General features: G+C 40.7%; 1 protein-coding gene across 1 annotated transcript in view; it reads left to right on the forward strand.

The window, feature by feature from the left end:
• Nucleotides 1–22,690, forward strand: part of LOC126269368 (glutamate-gated chloride channel-like) — a 217,760-nt gene that overhangs the window by 40,469 nt on the left and 154,601 nt on the right. The window lies entirely within an intron of this gene.

Raw genomic sequence — 22,690 nt, forward strand, 5'->3', positions numbered from 1 at the left:
CAAGGCTACAGTATGAAGTCTTGTCTTAGTTAGTACAAATGTATTTGAAATGTAAACTTTTAAATTAAATGCACATCCACGCTACCTGATCAAACGTAAAGGCACACCGCTACGTTACGTCACCTGAGGAACAAACCGATCAGCGACGTTTCAGTTGTCCAAGTCGACTTTTGGTGATGAAAGGTCGAACAATCAATCACAGCTAAAGCAAGACGAGGCACATCTTACGTACTGACGGACAGGGAGCGTCAAGCATTACACAGAGTGGCTTTAAGGATTCGCGTGAAATCGGTGGGAGGGATCTCTCGTTTTTCCATAGTGCTACCAGCAGTCCGGCTCGCACAGTGACCGTGTATAGGAAGTTAAAAAAAATGGGATACATTGGCCGAGCAGCTCATGATAAGCCACGCATAACAGCTGTCGTTGCTGCACGGCACTTGAGGTGGTGTAAAGAGCGATGAGGATTCATAGAGGACGACTGGAAACGTGTGATTTGGAGTGATGAATCACGCGACACCTGCCACATGTGTACTGCTAAAAGAGGAGTACAGAGGAGGTATGGGGGTGTTTTGATGGGTATGAAAGTGGAGCCCTTATTGAGCTTAAGAAAACTCTTAAGTGCAGAAGGTGTGACCTCCCCTCTCCCCTTTTGTTGTCGCTGTTGGTGTTGAGCCGCTATTGCCACAGATCGGTCGGTTGAATGGAGACGCGACCCGCAGTGATGGTTGTCTCCGTCGGGTAACGTGGAACAGCACATGAATATCTCTAAAGAAAACTGTTCCTCGCGTTATGTATGAAAGACCGTTTGCGAGTCTGCACAGTCTTCTCAGCCGTGCGAACTGCTGATTTTAATTGTTTGTTATGGTTTTATGATGATTTGCTATGCCCGGTTATTTCTTTATCGCAGTATGCGTCGTTTCACACCACTGAAGCGAGGAAAAATTCTTTTGCGGTTCAGTATCATTCTTAGCAGTTAGTTTATAATCATCACACCACACTCCCACCGATGGATCAGAAGAATTACGATTCTTTTCAGTTCGGTGATCGTGACAATAACGACAACTTTTACAATTGACGTATTTGTATTATCTTCGTGTGGTCGTATTAATGTGTCCCACGCAAGGCTAATCAGGTATTGCAGTCTTCGATACTATGTCCATTCTTCGTTGTAACTGTTCACTTTGATGAAGGTTGAGTCCAACAATAATATCTCCAATACTTAAAGTTCATTAACTCGTCATACACTATCATAATATCACTTCACTTCAAGTCATAATAACTGAGAACAAAGTCTGCGCATCTCTATCACGCAATATTATTATTATTTTTTTTGTAATAGAAACAATGTCGTAGCATTCCGTTTGTAGTACTATAACAAACGGTGCTCTCTCACGACTTGACAGCAAGCAAGCTAGCAAGCGACTAACATTTCTATGATCGAGCATTGTAGACGCATTGAATTTCCTTTTCACCGCGTTTACAAATCTTTCACAATAAATGTTATCTCTGACAGACATATTATTTTGTACTTAACTTTCGTCGTACTGATTTGCAGTTATTACTAAGATTTTTGATAGCTAATTTAAAAAAAAAAACTTTCTTCCTTTCTACCTTCATATCATGGCATACTCAGTAATTATTGAAATTGGTGTTCATCAAAACTTTAAGGTGTTATATTATTGTCAAAGTTGTCGTATATGTAAGGTTAACACTGTTCCCTACTTTGAATTATCATGACATTCCTATTTGGGTTTTCGGGGTTTCTTGCAGTGTTACAAAGGACATCATAACCTTTTACAGCGCTGTGTACAACATACAGCAGAGGAACAGTTCGGATAGAGTGAAAGTTTGTATCAGCAAAACAATGCATCGTGTCATAAAGCAGCGCCTGTGAAGCGATATTTGTAGACAGTAAAAGTAGTAGCGCGAGGGGAGTTCTCACAAAAAACGTTAACTAGTTATCTATTAGCAATGTTTTATCTGTGGTGTCGTATGACAGCTGAGACAATTGTGCATATAATATTTCAATGTTGTCAACAACAGCGCTTCCTGGTCTCCAGGGCAGACTAGGAATCCTGAAATTCTTCCACGTGCCAAGGTCAAGGAGGGGTAGGCCTTCCCAGTAGGCGTCCCCACCCTAACTGCAGCTCTGCAAATTTTTCATGAAGCAACACCCACCCCAAGTGTCCCCTTGGCTCCCTGAATTTGTAAGAGCGAGACCCAGCTGCAGTTCAGAAGAATGTGATACTTTATTTATGTCAGGATCCCCTCCCCCTGCACTTCTGCTAATTTTGCACCTCCACCCCACGTCCAGGATCACGCCCATGATACCACATGCATCGCACCTCGTGCATTGTGCCTCGCGCCTCTGCTCCGCAGTTATATTGCATTACTGACTTACAAAAATGGCCTTAAGCACTGGATCAACAGTCCTCACTCTGATTGTTTTGAAGCTACATAATTCACCACAGAAAACTTCAAAGAGCAGGTATCACATTCTTCTATAATCAATTAAGAATCAACATTTGCACATAAAGTATAAATAACGAAATAGAAATTCTTGTTAATTGACAATCCGTTTCTTACCAAAACCACTTTTCCACTAGTTCTGAAAACTTCGATGAGGGCAAGTCCATTTTCGCATCCTACTTGCTCCTATCACTAGCAGATGACTGCATTCCTCTATAAATAATTAAAACCCAACATTTGCTTGTTGTTGTGGTCTCCAGTCCAAAGACAGGTCTGATGCAGCTCTCAATACTATTCTATCCTGCACAAGCCTCTTCATCTGCAGGCAACTACAGCAACCTACATCCTTCTGAATCTGCTTACTGTATTCATTTCTTGGTCTCCCTCCACTATTTTTACCCCTCACACTGCCCTCCAGTACTAAATTGGTGATCTCTTGATGCCTCAGAATGTGTCCTGCCAACCGATCCCTTCTTCTAGTCAGATTGTGACGCAAATTTACCTTCTCCCCAGTTCTATTCAGTACCTCCTCATTAGTATGTGATCTACCCATCTAATCTTCAGAATTCATCTATTGCTCCTCATTTTAAGACCTTGTATTCCCTTCTTGTCTAAATTGTTTTTTGTCCATGTTTCACTTCCATACGTGACTACACTCCATGCAAATACTTTGAGAAAGGATTTAATGACACTTAAATTTATTCTCTATGTTAAAAAATTTCTGATCTTCAGAAACGCTTTTCTTGTCATTGTCTACATTTTATATCCTCCCTACTTCAACCATCATCAGTTATTTTACTTCCCAGGTAGCAAAACTCATCTTCTACTTTCACTTTCTCATTTCCTAATCTAATACCGTCAGCATTACCTGATTTAATTCGACTGCATTCCATTATCCTCGTTTTGCTTTTTTTTATGTTCATCTCATGTCCTCATTTCAAGCTACTGTCCATTCCATTCCAGTGCTCTTCCAACTCCTTTGCTGTCTCTGGCAAAATTACAATGTCATTGGCAAACCTCAACGCTTTTATTTCTTCTCCCTGGACTTTAATTCCTACTCCAAACTTTTTCTTTGTTTCCTTTAGTACTTGCTCAATATACAGATTGAGTAAGATTTGGGACAGGCTACAACCCTATTTCACTCCCTTCTCAACCGCTGCTTCCCCTTTGTGCCCCTCGACTCTTATAACTGCCATCTCGTTTCAGTACAAATTGTAAATAACCTTTCGCTCCCTGTGTCTTAGACATGCCACCTTTAGAATTTCAAAGAGAGTATTCCAGTCAACGTTGTCAAAAACTTTCTCTAAGTCTACAAATGCTAGAAACGTAGGTTTGTCTTTCCCTAACTTACATTCTATGAGAAGTCGAAGGGTCGGTATTGGCTCCTGTGTTCCTACATTTCTCTGGAATACACACTGATCTTCCCTGAGATCGGCTTCTACCAGTTTTTCCATCCTTCTGTGAAGGATCTGTGTTATTATTTTGCAGCCGTGATTTATTAATCTGATAGTTCAGTAATTTTCTCCGCTGCCAGCACCTTCCTTCTTTATAAATCGGGTTATTATATTCGTCTTGAAGTCTGAGAGTATTTTCCCTGTATTTGCTCACTAGATGGAAGAGTTTTGTCATGGCTGGTTCTCCCAAGGCTATCAGCAACACTAATGGCACTTTGTCTACTCCTGAGGCCTTAGGCCTTGTTTCGAGTTAAGTCTTTCAGCGCTTTGTCAAATTCTTCACGCAGTATCACATCTCCCTTCTCATCGTCCTCTACGCCTTCTTCCATTTTCATAATATTGCCCTCATGTACATCTCCCTTGCGTTGACTCTTTATGTACTCCTTCCACCTGTCTGCTTTCCCTTCTTTACTCAGGAGGTTTTCGACCCGAGCTCTTGATATTCTCACAGATGGTTATCTTTTCTCAAAAAGTCTCTTTAATTTCCCTGCAGGCATTGTCTGTCTTTCTCCTAGTGACACATACTTCTACATCCTTAGATTTTTCCTCTATCCATTCCTGTTTAACCATTTTGCACTTCCTGTCGATCTCATTTTTTTGACATTTGTATTCCCTTTCGCCTGCATCACTTATTGTATTTTTATATTTCTTCCTCTCATCAATTAAATTCAACATCTCTTGTGTTACCCAAGGATTTATAGTAGCTCTCGCCTTTTTACCTACACGGTCCTCTGTTGCCTTCACTATTTCATCTCTCAAAGCTATCCATTCTTCTTATATCAATACGGTACCCCTGTTCTTGTTAGTAGTGCCTTGATGCTTGGCGAAATCCCTCTACAACCTCTAGTTCTTTCAGTTTATCCAGTTCCCATCTTAAATTTCTGCCTTTTTGCAATTTCTTCAATTTTCATCTCCAGTTCATAGCCACTAAATTGTGGTCAGAGTCCTCATCTGCCACTAAAAATGTCTTACAGTTTAAAATCTGGTACTGAAATCTCTGTCTGACCATTGATCGTTCAAGAGTCTCGACATCTCTTCCACATATACAACATACGCTCGTGACTCTTAAACCAAGTGTTAGTTAAGATTAACTTATGTTCTCTACAAAATTCTACCTGGTGGCTGCCTCTTTCAAACCTGTACCCATTCCATATTCACCTACTACTTTTCCTTCTCTTGCTTTTCCTGCTATTGAATTCCAGTCCCCCATGACTACTAATTTGCAGCTCCCTTAACAATCTGAATAATTTCTTTTATCTTTAAATGTATTTCTTCAATCTCCTCCTCACCTGCAGAACTAGTTGGCTTATAAACTTGTATTACTATGGTGGGTGTTGGCTTCGTGTCTATCTTGGTTGCAATAATGCTGTGCTGTACTGTTCATAGTAGTTTATCAGTGTTCCTATTTTTTATTCATTATTAAACCTACTCCTGCATTACCCCTATTTGGTTTTGTATTTACAACCCCGTATTCACCTCACTAGAAGTCCTGTTCCTCCTGCCACCGAACTTCACTTATTCCCACTGTACCTAAATTTAACCTATCCATTTCCCTTTTTAAAACTTGTAACCTACCTGTCCGATTAAGGGTTCACACATTCCAAGCTCCAATCCATAGAATGTCAGATTCGTTTCTCATGATAACGATATCCTCCTGAGCAGTTCCCGCCCAGAGATCCGAATGGGGGACCAATTTACCCATGAGGATGCCATCACCATTTAACCATACAGTAGAGCTGCATGCTGTCGCGAAAAATTAGGGCTGTAGTTTCCCTTTGCTTTCAACTGTTCGCTGTACCAGCACAGTAAGGCTGTTTTGGTTGATGTTACAAGGCCAGATCAGTCGAACATCCAGACTGTTGCCCGTGCAACTACTGAAAAGCCTGCTGTCCCTCTTCAGGAACGACACGATTGTCTGGCCTCTCAACAGATACCCCTCTATTATAGATGCACCTATGGTTGGCTACCTGTATCGCCGAGGCACACAAGCCTTCACACTAATGGCAAGGTCCATGGTTCATGGGGGAACATTTGCTTGGAAAATATAAGTGGATAAAGCATTAAAATTTGTTGAACATGAGTTTTACCTTAAATACCATCCCAAAAACTCATAAAACGCGAAATAATAACAAATCCCAGTTCTTTGTCACCAGCACATAGCTGCACTGTAAAATCGCGACCATAGTTCGATATTTGTATCATACCAATAGGTTCTCCAACAGCACTTTAAACAGCTAAAAATCGAAAAATTAATTAATTTCTGCAACTAAGATATTTAAAATATTCTAAAATGGCCACAAAATACAGCAGCTTACGATAAAGGGCAATGTTTAAGTTGCTAGTCGAGGTTAATACATGATAAACGTTGTTTTATGTCACAGTATTGAAAAAAAGGTCTGCAGTGCAAAAAGAAGCAGGAATTAATTTCCAGATACGCACATACTCGCGAAATTAGTGTCCAAAATTCTATATTACCGAATGGTAGATTTCAACAAATGATATTCTGGAAATTAGGTCTAAAAATCTATGTCATAAAACTAGCCTGAACAGGCCGATAACTGCAGAAAATAAATGCTAGCTAAGCAAGCAAACATAAAGACCAAAAGTAACTACTCATAACACACGCGAAAATAAAATTTTTCTGAGGCAATGATAAAGTACGATGTTTACATCGCTTGTTGAAGCTAATACATGAAAAACGCTTCTGATTTTACAGTGTTGCGAAAAAAGTCTGTAAAGAATGAGTTAATTTCCACATAGGCACTTATTTGCCAAATCAGTACCGAAAATAGCGAAGTACGTACCCCAGTGGTAGATTTCAACAGCTGACGTGTGAGAAGTAGGTCTAAAAATTCGATGTTCTAAAACTACACTGACCAGGGTTATAACAGCAGGAAAATTATTGTTAGCTAAGCAGACAAATAGACAGTCTAAATATGACTACATAGGCACAGCCTCAAATAACATATTTCTGAGGCAGCACATTGCCTGTTGAGGCAATATTTCAGCATTTTTAAATAGTTCTCAAGCACGAGTTTAGGAGGTACGAAGATGTGCATTCTGTTACTAGAAACTTTACAAAAGAAGCTATTCATCGTCAATTATTGCTATTATTATGAATAACTCGGGCCTACTACAGTTTGTAGTCAAAAGGCCTAGAAGCTATATAGTGACACTTAGGGTTATACTATACACACACTTCAAAAAAAGTTTTGAATCTCCTCGGTTCCGAGAGTTCCGGAACCTGTACAGAAAATTGAAATAGAGATCAACATAAACATCATTTCTGTCCTTTTTATTGCTCGTGAAACCACGCATTGCATGTTGTACCACCATACAGCGTGACCTTCAGAGATGGTGGTCTAGGTTGCTGTACACACCAGTACCTCTAATACCCAGTAGCACGTCCTCCGGCATTGATGCATGGCTGTATTCGTCGTTGCATACTATTCACAAGTTCATCAAGGCACTGTTGGTCCAGACTGTCCCATTCCTCAACGGCGATTCGGCGTAGACCTTTCAGAGTGGTTGGTGGGACACGTCGTCCATAAACAGCCTTTTTCAATCTATCCCAGGTGGGTTCAGTAGGGTTCATGTCTGGAAAAGATGCTGGTGATTCTAGTCGGGCGATGTCCTTATCCTGAAGGAAGTCATTCACAAGATGAGCACGATGGGAGCGCGAATCGTCGTCCAAGAAGACGAATGCATCGCCATTATGCTGGCGATATGGTTGCGCTATCGGTCGAAGGATGGCATTCACATACCGTACAGTTGTTACGGCGCCTTCCGTGACCACCAGTGGCGTACGTCGGCCGCACATAATGCCACTGCAAAACAGCAGGGAACCTCCACCTTGCTTCACTCGCTGGACAGTATGTCCAATGCGTTCAGCTTGACCGGGTTGCCTCCAAACACGTCTCCAACGATTGTCTGATTGAAGGCATATGCGACACTCATCGGTGAAGAGAACGTAATGCCAATCCCGAGCGGTCCATTTGGCACGTTTTTGAGCTCATCTGCGAGCTGCATGGTGTCATGGTTGCAAAGATGGACCTCGCCATGGACGTCGGGAGTGAAGGTGCGCATCATGCTGTTGCACACAGTTTGAGTCGTAACACGACGCCCTGTGGCTTCACGAAAAGCATTATTCAACATGGTGGCGTTGCTGTCAGGGTTCCTCCGAGCCATAATCCGTAGGTAGTGTTCATCCACTGCAGTAGTAGCATTTGGGCGGCCTGAGCGAGACATTTCATCGACAGTTCCTGTTTCTCTGTATCTACTCCATGTCTGAACAACATCGCTTTGGTTAACTCCGAGACGTCTGGACACTTCCCGTGTTGAGAGCTCTTCCTGGCACAAAGCAACAATGCGGACGAGATCTAAACAAGGTACTGACCGTGTAGGCATGGTTGAACTACAGACAACAGATGCTGTGAACCTTCATCCTGGTGGAATGAATGGAACTGACCGTCTGCCGGACCCCTCCGTCTAATAGGCGCTGGTTTGCTTACGTCTTTGAGCGGATTTAGTGACATCTCTTAACAGTCAGAGGAGACTGTGTTTTTGATACAATATCCACATTCAACGTCGATCTTCAGGAGTTTTGGGAACAGGGGTGGTGCAAAACTTTTTTGATGTGTGTAGTATAAACAATGTGATCAAAAGTATCCGGGCATCCCCAAAAACACACCTTTTTCATATTAGGTACATTATGCTGCCACCTACTGCCATGTACTCCAATCAGTGACCTCATTAGTCATAAGACATCGTGAGAGAGCAGAATGGGGCGCTCTGTAGAACTTACGGACTTCGAACGTGATCAGGTGATTGGGTGTCTCATGTATCATACGTCTGTAAGCGATATTTCCACACTCCTAAACATCCCTAGGTGCAATGTTTCCGAAGTGATAGTGAAGTAGAAACGTGAAGGGACACGTACGGAACAAAAGCGTACAGACCGACCCCGTCTGTTGACTGACAGAGACCACCGACAGTTGAAGAGGGTCGTAATGTATAATAGGCAGACATCTATTCCAAACTGCATCAGGATCCACTGCAACTACTACGACAGTTAGGCGGAAGTTGTGAAAGCTCGGATTTCATGGTCGATCGGCTGGTCATAAGTTACAAATCACGCAGGTAAATGCCAAACGACACCTCGCTTGGTGTAAGGAGCGTAAACATTGGACGACTGAACAGTGGGAAAACGTTGTGTAGAGTGACGAATCACGGTACCCAATGTGGCGATCCGAAAGCAGGGTGTGGGTATGGCGAATGTCTGGTGAACGCCATCTGCCAGCGTGTGAAGTAGCAACAGTAAAATTCCGAGGCGGTGGTGTCATGGTGTGATCGTGTTTTTCATGGAGGGGGCTTGTACTCCTTGTTGTTCTGCATGGCACTATCACAGCACAGGCCTACATCGATTTTTTAAGAACCTTGCTTCCCACTGCTGGAGAAAAATTCGGGGATGACGATTGCATCTTTCAACCTGTCCATAATCCAAGGCCTGTGGCAGATTGGTTACATGACAATAACATCCCTGTAATGGACTGGCCTGCAAAGAGTCCTCACCTGAATCCTATAGAACATCTTTGGGTTATTTTGGAACGCCGACTTCGTGCCAGGCCTCACCGAGTGACAACGATATCTCTCCTCAGTGCAGCACTTCGTGAAGAATGGCAGCCATTCCCCAAGAAACCCCAGCACCTAACGGAACGTTTGCCTGCGAGAGTGAAAGCTGTCATCAAGGCTAAGGGTGGCCCAACACCGTATTGCATTGCAATATTGCCGATGGATGGCGCCACGAACTTGTAAGTCAATTTCAGTCAGGTGCCCAGATACTTTTGATCGTATAATATACATGTGTCAGTTTCTTGCAGGGCTGTCAGCATCACGCATCAGGCACCAGGCGTCAGGAACCAGGCATCAGGTGTCACACATCAGATGCCTAGCATCAGATGTCGAATGAATGTTAGGTGCTTGCGTCAGGCAACCAGTACACCTGTTCATATCTGTGTCCAGTTAGCAGAGGATAGTAAGACAGCACTTCATTCTGACGTTAGCAACACAGGATAAGCAGTTGTCTTACCGAACAAAGATTTAAATGAGTGTGCCAGCTGCCAGATGTCTAACACATCATAACCAATGGTGGAACAACCTAGGTGTGGAACAACCCAGGTGTAAAGTGGACAGAGAAGATGGCATCTGATGTCACTCACAGGTAAGCAGAACCACTTAGGGAATTTGAAGTTAATGATCTCATGAGCAGTGCAGCAGTATACACATTGCAGTATGTGAGACTCGAGATACATATGTAGGCAACTATCTGAACATACGTTTATATCACAACAGCCATGAGGTCAGTAGCTTCCTTAATAAGTATGGAGGTGGTATGATTAAGGCATCATCAGAAGCAGTCGTGATGGTGGTGTTGGTGGCTGGTTTGGCAATGAGGGTGACGATGACTGGAACATAAGATCTAATACAGGAATTTACACCTTCTACCACACATCACACAAGAGTGTATCCACACTGAACATTATCCAGAAATTACTGTATAGACTGATCCACCTCAAGCATAATCCCAGGCTTGGCACAGGTGGATCTGCAACACAAAACATCCCTAGACGTACCATGTGCTGGATTCAATCTGAACGGTATTTCATGATGTACCATGTGATGGATCTGCCCAATCAAAATTCCTAGGAGTAGCACAGATGGATCCACACTTCAGATGATACCTTAGATCATACATTGGTGGATACATACAGAATATCATCCAAAAATTGTTTTATATATGGATTTATCTAACCATTATCCCAACCTTTGTGCTGGTGGACCTGCCCTAAACAATATTTCAGATGTGGTGAATGCAGGTTCCATCCCAGACAATATTCTCTGATGTGCTGACAGAATGCTAGAGCCAGTCTGAGCAATATTCCCAAACGTTGTGCTCGTGATACACCTATCAGATACAGCTCCAAATACGTCAAGAGATGTTGCAACCACCACCGTCCCCACTGCTGCCCTGGCCACTGCGGCCTCTGCTTCCCAAAACGCCTCCAGCATCAGTGAATGGAGTATCAAAGCGACAAGTACAAGCAAACTGAGAAGGAATAGCCGGCCGGAGTGGCCGAGCGGTTCTGGGCACTACAGTCTGGATCTGCCCGACCGCTACGGTCGCAGGTTCGAATCCTGCCTCGGGCATGGATGTGTGTGATGCCCTTAGGTTAGTTTTAAGTTCTAGGGGACTGATGACCTCAGCAGTTAAGTCCCATAGTGCTCAGAGCCATTTAAACCATTTTTTTGAGAAGGAATATCACGTGATCAGAAGTGCCCCCATCTTTGATTTATGAGTGTGAAAGGTGGCTTCCGTGATAGTGAAACGAAGTAACGTATCTTCCTCCAATGTGCTAAATATCCCTTGGCTATTAGGGAGGAAGAAGAGATCAATGTACGAACGCTAACACTTTAGTTTATGGTTTACTACTGGAGAATGTGGACGATCTTGTTACTGATATTATTATAAATTACGCCAGAGATGGTACACTTCTTAGCAGGAAGAATTTCTGTTTGCTTATAGCACTTACAGAATCATTTTGCGATAACAGTTTTCTTGTTAAAATATATGATAAAGTGAACTGTCAGATGCAGTTACATAAGGGGTAGTTTGTAATGTTAAAGAATATGTGTCAATCCTTTAAGTAATATCCACATAGCAAATGTAGGCGACCATTACATTTTGCTTTTGGGCATAACGCAAGATTTTGCTGGTATTTTTAACATCTCGGAGAGGTATGACTACAGTGAAACAGTTAAACAGACATCATGCTGTATAGCTGTTGCTGCTAAGTGGGAGACCTGACTGTTCTCTAGTTACACCTGCAGGCCGCAACAGGCACAAAGCCAGGTCATTGGTTCTCAGACTGTCAGCCTTGGCTGATACCAGGAAGAGCCTTGCAGACCTAACCTGTCTCTCAGGTTGCCCCAGCAGGTCGCAGCAGGCATGTGTCTCTCCGATTCCACTGCAGCTGCACATAGTGCAGCAGCGTGCATTGCATGACAGCTGCAGAACAATGGCTACCAGAGTCACAGTCGCAGGAGAGAGTGAAGGGGGAGAGGAAGGGCTATATGCATACATATAAACCCACCAGCTCTCCTAGTTCTTAGTGCACTGTTGCTGTGTACGAGAATATTTTATTTGGGCGACTGCAGTTAGCAACATGTAAGTATTGGCATCTCTCCTGACATTGGATTATGGCATGAGGTGTTTGAAATTGAGGACGTGGTACGTCGTAGGTAGGTACAGATCACGTGTATAAAGTGGTATCGCTTCTGCGATAGACTATTGTACATTGAGAGCCAATTGACCAACGAATTCAGGCCAGACAACGTTAACATCGATGCTAACGTCCTCTCCAGCAGTGAGCGTCTTAGCATCGCAGTAGCAAGTGTTTCCAGTGGCACTGCACTTAAGCTATTAGATTGTATGACAGCTTACCATGTATTATATAAAAAAATGTAATGTTGCAAACATCTGAGTGCCATATGAGGCGATATGTTTTGGTGCTGGCTGAATATATTCATCAAGTGATGATGTGAAAGATATGTTTGATGCTATTGTGCATGATATTATCCAACACTGCCTATGTTTGGTTATGAGTTGAGCGACTTCGTAGCAGCCTATGAGCAAGACAATTCACCTAGTGGGCTTAGAGTGCATAAAAGAGAACTGTTTGACAATTATTGCTGCTTGGTGTGTGGTTTTGACAGATAAGAAAAACGCCTACATACATGGAGAAAAATGTAATAAATTTTTACTTTCTTAAAGAATTATAACGTAAAAATTTAAAAAAAACTGTAAAATTTGCTGATAGGCACGGGGGAGGGAGGGGGGGGCAAAGGTTCAATCCATGTGTAAACATTAGTAAGTGTGTTAAACGTACACTCTCTGTTTTCTCACGTTTTACTTGTTGGGAGCCAATAGCATCTACAGCATTTATTGAATGTAGTTAAGACAGTGTCAGCAAATAGTTTAATTTGTTTGCGATTCCAACATGTTAAGCTCCTCAGGTCACAAATTTATATGTTTATGATCTCAAGCACAATAAGTGTCTTTTTTTTGTTAGCAAGTTCACACATCCAATTCATAACCCTATCCAAGAACTTTGTTATGTGTTTCATATATCTATTACAAAGTGCCATACTGAGTGCCTGAATCAAATAAACCAGCGTTCTGACTGTGAAGTAGAGAACGCATTTGGAAATTCGCACTAGCCTACAGTATTTACAGTGTCACCAGCGTATGCTACTACTGTGATATAAGCTGGTAGGCTTGCTAAAGTGCCATATATGTTAGCTTTGTGATGTTTAATACACAGAATCACACAGTTTGAGAGCACTGTGGCACCAGTGTCAGCTTGTTGTTGATCTCTAACACCGCTGCATCTCCACCTTCCTGCAGCAGTCAAATCGTTTACAGCACTTTGAGAGCTGGCTCATGATTTCTGCAGGCGGCTTCCAACAGCTTGTTGAATCCACGCCACGTTGAGTTGTGGCACCAATCCGGGTAAAAGGAGGTCCGACACGATATTAGGAGGTGTCCGATAACTTTTGTCACCTCATTGTATAATTACACGAAAGATGGTGTTGATGCTAAGGTCTAGATGATAAGTGTTACAAGAGTTCAACAGCACAACGTTCCCAGTGATGGCCAATCGCATTGTTTTCCCACATGACGGACATAAGGGGGATGAATATGTTAGTCCTTCACAACTCCTACAAAGACAGTACTCAAGTCAATCGCTTTAATTTTTTGAAGAGGCTTGCAAATTCGTTGGTGTCACGACGAATGGAGAAGCGAGTCAACAACTGTCACATACCCCCGTGAACTTAGTGCACCAATTCGCTCTTGTAGTGGTTAATAAAAAAGAAAAAGAGAAGAAAAGAAAAGGTTGAAATTGTGGGAAGAAATGGTGAATAAAAAAGGGGGTTTTAAAATCGTCAATGACCTTGAAAAAGGGAAAGAATGAAATGCAAATCGGACTTCCTATTACGGAAAAGCTTATCGGACTTCGTGATTCGGAAAAGCTATTGTTGGGGTGGTACTTGTGGCGTTTTTGAGCAAAATTTAAACCAATTTTCACTACAAAAAGTATTTGAAAAAAGACAGAGAATAACAAATGTAACTAACAGGGAGAAATGGCGTAGATAGGAGTTCATCCTTTACCAGGTCAACATGTCTTCTTTCGTGCGGCGTCCAGGTCTTCAAAAATCTCTTACTTCATTTCTGCGTGAAAAGTATGCTCCGAAATCTTACAATAAGTTTCATCGTCCAGGAATTTCTAATGTATACAAAACCGGCTTGATATTAAATGCAATTTATTTTACGTTGCTTCCCTCCTCCAAATGTCATAACAACTTCCACAATATGTCTACACATTAATAATTTTTTTCGTCTTCATCAGATCACGTCTGCATTAAGCTTCCGCTCTCGAGAGACAATAGACGGATAGAAAACAAAACAAAGAGTTACAATTTTAGTATTTTCTCTGCCGTCGAGCGCAAATACCGCTGCGACGGTATAATTTATATCTGAGGGGACGAGTGTAGCGCGGCGAAATTCAAAGTCCCGCTACATCGCCCCCTCGACTGTCACGCTAAAACATTTAGCGTGGCAGGCTAGCAAACAATATAATAGATATACCTAAATGTCAATATATACATACTCATAGGAAAGGCCACATGCATTCATAGGGGATATTCTTTGTCAATACTTACTTTCTAAACCTATATACTAAATACAATTGTTACAGTTTTGATCCCTTTTACAAAATTAATATACATATATTTACACAGAGTTTGTTAGAGCAAGCTGCTCGCCAGCGCAGTTCATGTTGTTTGCTTCCAGCGTTGGTTTCCCAATGCATATCTGGGAGCATGTAGTCTTTGCGCATGCGCAGTAGCATCACTGAATTTCGCGTGCGGCAGTTTCAAAATCGCTTTGTTATGACAGTCTTGAACAGTATTCACTTTCACATAGTCTTCATGACAAGTTGTTATTCCAGCATAAATGGCGTGTTAAGTCCGGAGAGACCATAAGATTGAGCGTGTGCGTGATCTGAAGCAATGTCCATGTCTTCTGTTACGACACAACACTCCAGGTCCTTGTACGTTTTCATGACTATTGTTCGCGGGGCATATTTGGTCGATGTAGTTTTTAGCCTCCACATCGCATACGACAGGTGCTGAGTTTATTGTCTCCAAAGTATCTGAAGGCCGGCCAGGAACAACGGCGTCGATGTTCGCAAAGGTAGGTGTTTCATCACTTTGTTTACGCTTTCCAACAAACGTTCATTTGCAGTGTGAAAATCCTCATTATCGTCGAAGTAAATTCCAGTTTATATCGGTCTACAAACAGTTATTTGGTTTATGCACCACAAGTTTCACAAATTTCGTCGTTTATAACGTATACAGTTTAACACAGCTTGCAACACTTGTTTGCCATATTTACATTTTAACAAAGTTTACTGTGTCCCAGCATGTTTACATAGTTAATTATGAAAGCTTACAGTTCGTGGTCACATTTCAAAATATGTTGACAATATGCAAAGTTTTAACACATATGCAAATACATATAAATTTACAAGAATATGCATGTGAAATATTTACACTAAAAATTGTACAAGTCCCATTGGCTTTCTTTTATTGGGGTATTAATTTTTTTTATTCAGAAGGGATATCAGACTTAATATTTAAAGCACGGTCTTTCCTTCATTTATAATTTCTTTCTTTCTTTTGATTCCATATCTTGGCTAGTGGTTGACCAGGCTCGTAATGCCATTAATATTCATGTCTTTTTATTCATACCTGAAAGTTCACTATCACACAATATAGTCTTACATTTGATAAACAAACAATACCCAGCTGCAGGAGGTGGTAGGATAATGGAGAAAGAAAAAAAGATAGAATGGAAGAAACTATTCACTACCTATAAACTACCAAATCCTACAGCTACTACATAAAAAGGGAACATAATACATTATAACATTTGCATCACCTTGAAGGGGTGTGAGAAAGGAGATGCTTACCATTTACCAAATCATGGCTAAATGTAAGTGTCCTTACGTCAAATCTCTGTAGTGCAACATCATAACAGATTGTCTGTTTGTGTTCTGACTGTTCATATGACTAAGTGTATTATACCTTAACAAATCCTTGCATGAGTAAATCACATAGCTGCTCAGTGCTTCCTCGATATCTCCACTTCTTGTGGATACCGTCTATACAAATGGAAAATATATCTCACAGAGATTGTCTCTCTCATAATGTGTATTATATAATAACTTACCATATTTCCTCTCAAGAGTTCAACCATGAATTTTCTTCTACTTTGGTGAAGGTTAAACATCATGTATGTGGTATATATATATATATATATATATATATATATATATATATATATATATATATATATATATATATATATAATTTCTTTCTATAAAACATAAATAAAGAACATAGTATTATAATTGACAGTAAAATGTCTCTTTCTCCGCATCCGTTGCTCGATGTTGGTTGCAAGGATGGTCACTGCTCCTTTGCACTTACCATGCATTACCTGAAAATTCAAATGTTGTCTTCAAAGTAGATGTAATTTTGTAATCTGTTCGCTAAAGTGTAGGTGTTGTACGAGTCGAAAAAACGGCTTTAATAACTCCCCTATATTTTGCTTCCTCAGGGTTTTCTGTCATGTGTAAGTATAATAAAGGCTAACATGGCACTAAATTTCACTTTCGTATACACAAATGTATTCACATGAGGGCTGTGTAAAAACTATATTTCAACTTAAGTTCCTTAAAATATCATTCTCCTGTCTGAACACGAACTATAAATGCTCTCTTCCACACAATGGCTTAAGAAAACTTAACGAAAGTTTACTAAGTTACACTTCTGAAATAAATTAAAGCTAATGTGTTTCCAAGTTACATTCTTATTACACTTCTTTCAACAGCTGTAATCATCATTATGTTCACTCTGCTTTTCTTGCATTCGTTCATTTTCAAGGGCACAGAAAATAGATTCACATTTAACGTCTTGTACTCACATGTTCTAACTCATCACAAATGTTTTCTTTCAAACTGAAATTCTTATGTAATCTTAAAGACGCAGACTGTTTACTCACTTCTCTATGTAGCACAATATTACCAAAACATTCTCACTCGTTCCTTACTCACATATTCATCATAATATATATATATCCTTATACATTAAACATATTCCTCATCAAACATTAATATATCACATATGTGGGGCCATTTACCACTTCCATTCTCATAAAACTCAAATAACATTTTCCTCAAACAATCGTCTCCATCAACTACTTCACAGTAATTTACCTTCTTATATTAACGTAAATATTAACTCATTCATACTGATCATTCATTCTTACATCCTCATTCATTCTGCTACATACCTATGTCATTATTGATCTCAATAGCTATTATCTCCTGTCATAAGAGTGCCTTGAAATAACTAACTAGTTGTTGATTCACCTTATAATTTACAATTAACAACAAATGTAATCTGTGTAGATCTCATTCCTATATGAATATCTTTTCTCATTCAGTAAGTGTACTCACCTGGGTTTACATTCTCCTCATAATTATGTGTACAAGTGTAACTGCAGTATATAATTTCCATAAATTAACGTTGTGTTCTTTGGCTGTGTAACTTAATGTTCGTGTATTCAATACAAATATTTACGATCTCGTCTACACAGTGACTTGCTCATGTTCAAATTAATTGTCACTATATTATGTTGTTTTAGTGCACAAAGGGTTTCAAATGTCTGTGGGGATGCAGCCCCCTCGGCTTGTGAGATAACGGGTATTCTAGGGAGTAACAACCTGGGTGAGGTATGCTTGCCATTCTGAAAGGACCTGAATAGAATAAATCCTACTCAATCTCCTGATAGTCTGAATCTTCAAGTGTTAAATTACATACACTAACTATGGTAGGATATACCAAGTGAAATTGAGTTACTTCGTAATGTTTTTGTCGTGGTTCAATCGTCTTGTTAAGTTCAACATTAATTAGTTGTTCTCCTACAGATAACTGACATATGCCATTACTTAAAACTATGATTGCTTTGTGTTCATTCAAGAAATCCATCCCTAGGATGCATTGTACGATGAGCTTGTCTACAATCAGAAAATTACCCTTGAACTGTGTATTGGAAAATGTGAAGTTAACAAGGGCTTGCATGCGTATGTTCTTAGATTTAGTACCTGTGGCACTAACCACGTAGCAATTCTGTACAGGTAATGTAGGCATGTTTATAATTTGTTTCAATTCATTATAGAATGCGGTTGACATCACACTTGCAGCAGCACCAGTATCGAATACAATTTGTACATCACAATCGTTAAACTTAACCCATGCCGTAGTATGTATGAATTCTTTAACACAACTGGGTGATTTAATGTTTTTCTCGTCGGTTAATTCCTGTTCTGCTGTCATTTTGTCATCGTACCTGAGGAAACAAACCGTCTCAGCCGTTGCGCTCTTACAACACCCCACGACCGAAGCACGAGCGTTTAGCTCGGTCGTCTACTGTTTTCGGTCGTCTACTGTTTTCGGTCGTCTGCTGTGTTTGGCCGGGTTCACTGACCAGCTCCACTATGTTTACATTCCGGCCGGTTGGCGCCCACGCGTCAGCTGATGGCGCGCCGCAATTGTTATTGCTACTTCGTGGCGGGGAGTGCGTAACTGTACTGGGGAACGGCGGCGGATTCCGTGGAGGGTTATGATTTGTCATGCGTGAATTTTGTGTGTTCCACATGTTCTGTCGGTAGATTATTATTGTTTTGGTGGTAATTATGTCTGTTATATGGCATGTTCCTGTCAAAGTAGCCCGGGTTGTACCGGATATTCTCACGTCTCCTATTGCTGTTGTTGTACTGTCTGTGATTTTCATTTTGCTTGTAGTTACCATTTTGATATTGGTGATAATTATTGTTGTTATTATTATTCCACGAATTTCTGCGGTTGTTCCTACCGTCACACACGTTTCCATTTGAATATGTTTCGCGCGCAGGCATCGTATTGTGTCGCGGCGCGGACGGATGGTTCCACCAACCACCGTCCCTGCAGTTCCTTTGGGGTGGGTGCTGATTTTGGTTATTAATATGAGTAAAATTTGAGTAGCGTGAATCGCCTCTGTAAACTACGTCCATTTGATCTAAGAAGTTTAAGAAAGTCTTAACGTCATTCTCCGGTACTCCTATTAATCTGTCTCGGTATGGAAAGGGTAAGTGGCTCTTTAAAGTGTCAATTATCGCTGGCAAGTCGGCTGGTTTGGACCAGTACGGTGTCTTGTCTAGGTACCTCTCAAAGTATTGTCTTAATGTTTCTTTTTTAGGGTCATAGGTCTCGGGGTTGCACACTTCTCTCCTTAGACTCTGTTGCTCATTCTCGTACCAGAATTCGTCCAAGAAGGCTTGTTCGAACTGTTCAAACGTAAGGCACCGCCGTTTCATAGCGGCACCCCACTTAGCCGCTCGTCCTCTCATGAAATTGGTGACGTATCTGATTTTACCGACTTCTGGCCAACTACGTGGAAAAACACCGTCAAATGATCTAATAAACATTCCTCACTGGAAAATGTCTGGAAATACCCATGCCTTACAAACGTGTCATACGCCATGCCGGTTGGTATAACTCTATTGACGTGGTTTGTGTCACATGGTGCTCTAGGTGTCGTGCCGTAATATTGCTCGTTTGGTGGAGAACAAAGCGGCACATTGTAATTTTGACTTGAAATAAGTGATTCGAGAATAGGTGTTCTGTCTGTGTCATTAGTCGTGCTTTTAGCTGTTTTGCCGTTCCCTGACGATGCGTTTGCACCAATCGCCAAACACGGGACAACATTGTCTCGTAATTGTGTCACTTCGTCTTCTATGTGTTTTGTCTCGTCTTTAACATGTGTCTTTGTTTTTGAAAGTATGTCCTGTGTAATTGTTTCAAGCTTTTTGTCCAGATAGTCGTCACAAAATTTACATTCACGTACAATTCTTTCGGCCATGTTGGTGTCTTTGTTTAGTGACGCGAGGTCCGCTCGATATTCTAATTTTTCTATCTTTTCTTTGAGGTGGGTTTGTTCAAGAACTACCATTGTGAGCTGTTGGGTAATATTTCCCACTTCTTCAGTCAGCTTTTCTTGGGTGGAGCTAGCTGAAGTGTGGGCCTGAGCTTAACTCTTCCACACGGGTGTCCACTTCCTGCTGCACTTTAACTATTTGAGTCAACTAATTCTCACATCGGGTGATATTGTTTTTTGTTTCATGTGTGAATGTAACCAAAGTTTCTTCCTGTTTAGTGACTCGGTCGGACAATGTCTCAAATCGCTGGCTGAGCTGTTGAGTGGTGTTATTTAATTCTGTCATCTGTTTTGTCGTTCGTTCAAAATTTTCGGTCATAGTGTGGTTTAATATGTCAATTTTCTGACTAACGTCTCGTTTCATGTCTGCAAATAACTCTAATACTCGGTCCAGTTTGTCAGTCTCCTGTGTCCGATTTGTGTCACATTGCTGAATTTGTCTCATATTCGGTTCTGACATTGATGTTAACAATGGCGCTGGCGGTCTAGTCTCGCGTCCATTCCACATTTCGTCATTTAAAGTCGCCATCTGTGTATTATCACAAATGTTGCGAGTTTGAGGCAAAATCATTGCATTGATATGTGAACTCGTCCATGGAGGGAAACACGGACTTTCTTGTTGGTTGAACGATGAATCTACTTCACTTATCGCATTCGGGAGGACGACGGTTCAATCCCGTCTCCGGCCATCCTGATTTAGGTTTTCCGTGATTTCCCTAAATCGCTTCAGGCAAATCCCGGGATGGTTCCTTTGAAAGGACACGGCCGATTTCCTTCCCAATCCTTCCCTAACCCGAGCTTGCGCTCCGTCTCTAATGACCTCGTTGTCGACGGGACGTTAAACACAAACCACCACCTCCACCACCACCACCACCACCACTACTTCACTTAACTCATCTGCCGAAACTATCTCTACCTTACCGCGTTCCATTGTAATAGGATGTATAATCGTAAGTCAAAAAGGGAGTAATACAAGTCTGATTAATAAAGATTTGACTCAAATTTAGGTTGAAATATTTTCTCGTCAGTGTAAATGATTGCTCTATTGCGAACAATGCTTGAGAAAGATGCAGCAGGGCGGACAAAATTTTTCGTAAGAAATGACTGTTTGGGGGGTCAAATTCATGATCTTCATATGCTACAACAATACTATAATTACCACAAACTACAATAGAGATAGATAATTTTGGAAAAATATAGAAGAAAACTAAAGGATGTGTGGAAAGGGAAAAATGGATTCTGCAGTAGGCTATTGAATGCTTGAATGAAACATAACTGTGTGACTCACCATTAAATTTTTTGTCCTACAACGGCTGGCCAATCACTTCTGCGTAAATCGTAATTCGTCAAAATATGGATTTTCTTAATACATCTCCATCGGATAATCACCAAAAGGTTCCAAAATAAAGTTTTGCATCAATATATGCCATGCAAAGAAAAACAGATTGAATTAGTTACAAAAATTCATTACAATATTTTTGTATAATCATTTGCGTAGGTACAATAAAGTTGGTCTTTTAGTTCCCATTTCAAATTCAGGATTTTTGGTTACTCTCTGTTGGAAAAAAATAGAAATTAAAGTTTTACATTTGCTCAAAAACGACACATCCGAAGATTGAATCCTGTTGCGGGAGCTAGTTGTAGTGGTTAATAAAAAAGAAGAAAAGAGAAGAAAAGAAAAGAAAAGAAAAGAAAAGAAAAGAAAAGAAAAGAAAAGAAAAGAAAAGAAAAGAAAAGAAAAGAAAAGAAAAGAAAAGAAAAGAAAAAAATTGAAAATGTGCGAAGAAATGGTGCATGAAAAAGCGGGTTTTTAAATCGTTAATGACCGTGAAAAAGGGAAAGAATTAAATGCAAATGGGACTTCGTATTACAGAAAAGCTTATCGGACTTCGTGATTCGGAAAAGCTATTGTTGGGGTGGTCCTTGTGACGTTTTTGAGCAAAAGTTAAACCAATTTCGACTACAAAAATTATTTGAAAAAAGACAGAGAATAATAAATGTAACTAACAGCGGGAAATGGCGTAGATAAGAGTTCATCCTTTACCAGGTTAACATGTCTTCTTTCGTGCGGCGTCCAGGTCTTCAAAAATCTCCTACTTCTTTTCTGCGTGAAAAGTATGCTCCGAAATCTTGCAATAAGTGTCATCGTCGAGGAATTTCTAATGTATACAAAACCGTCTTTGATATTAAATGCAATTTATTTTACGTTGCTTCCCTCCTCCAAATGTCATAACAACTTCCACAATATGTCTATACATTATTAATTTTTTTCGTCTTCATCAGATCACGTCTGCATTAAGCTTCCGCTCTCGAGAGACAATAGACGGATAGAAAACAAAAAAAAAAGTTACAATTTTAGTTTTTTCTCTGCCGTCGAGCGCTCATACCGCTGCGACGATATAATTTATATCTGAGGGGACGAGTGTAGCGCGGCGAAATTCAAAGTCCCGCTACACAGTGTTTTGAATGTAGCTGTACCAAGAGCAGGAGTCGTTGTAGAACAACTGGAGAAACGGAAAATATGCTTCACTTGTGACCCACAAAAGAAAAATAAGACGTCTAGTGTTTGCCATTTTGCAAGAAGCTGATCTCCTTGAATGCTAAGAAA

Source organism: Schistocerca gregaria, chromosome 1 (assembly GCF_023897955.1).
Source record: "Schistocerca gregaria isolate iqSchGreg1 chromosome 1, iqSchGreg1.2, whole genome shotgun sequence".
NCBI classification, from domain to species: domain Eukaryota; kingdom Metazoa; phylum Arthropoda; class Insecta; order Orthoptera; family Acrididae; genus Schistocerca; species Schistocerca gregaria.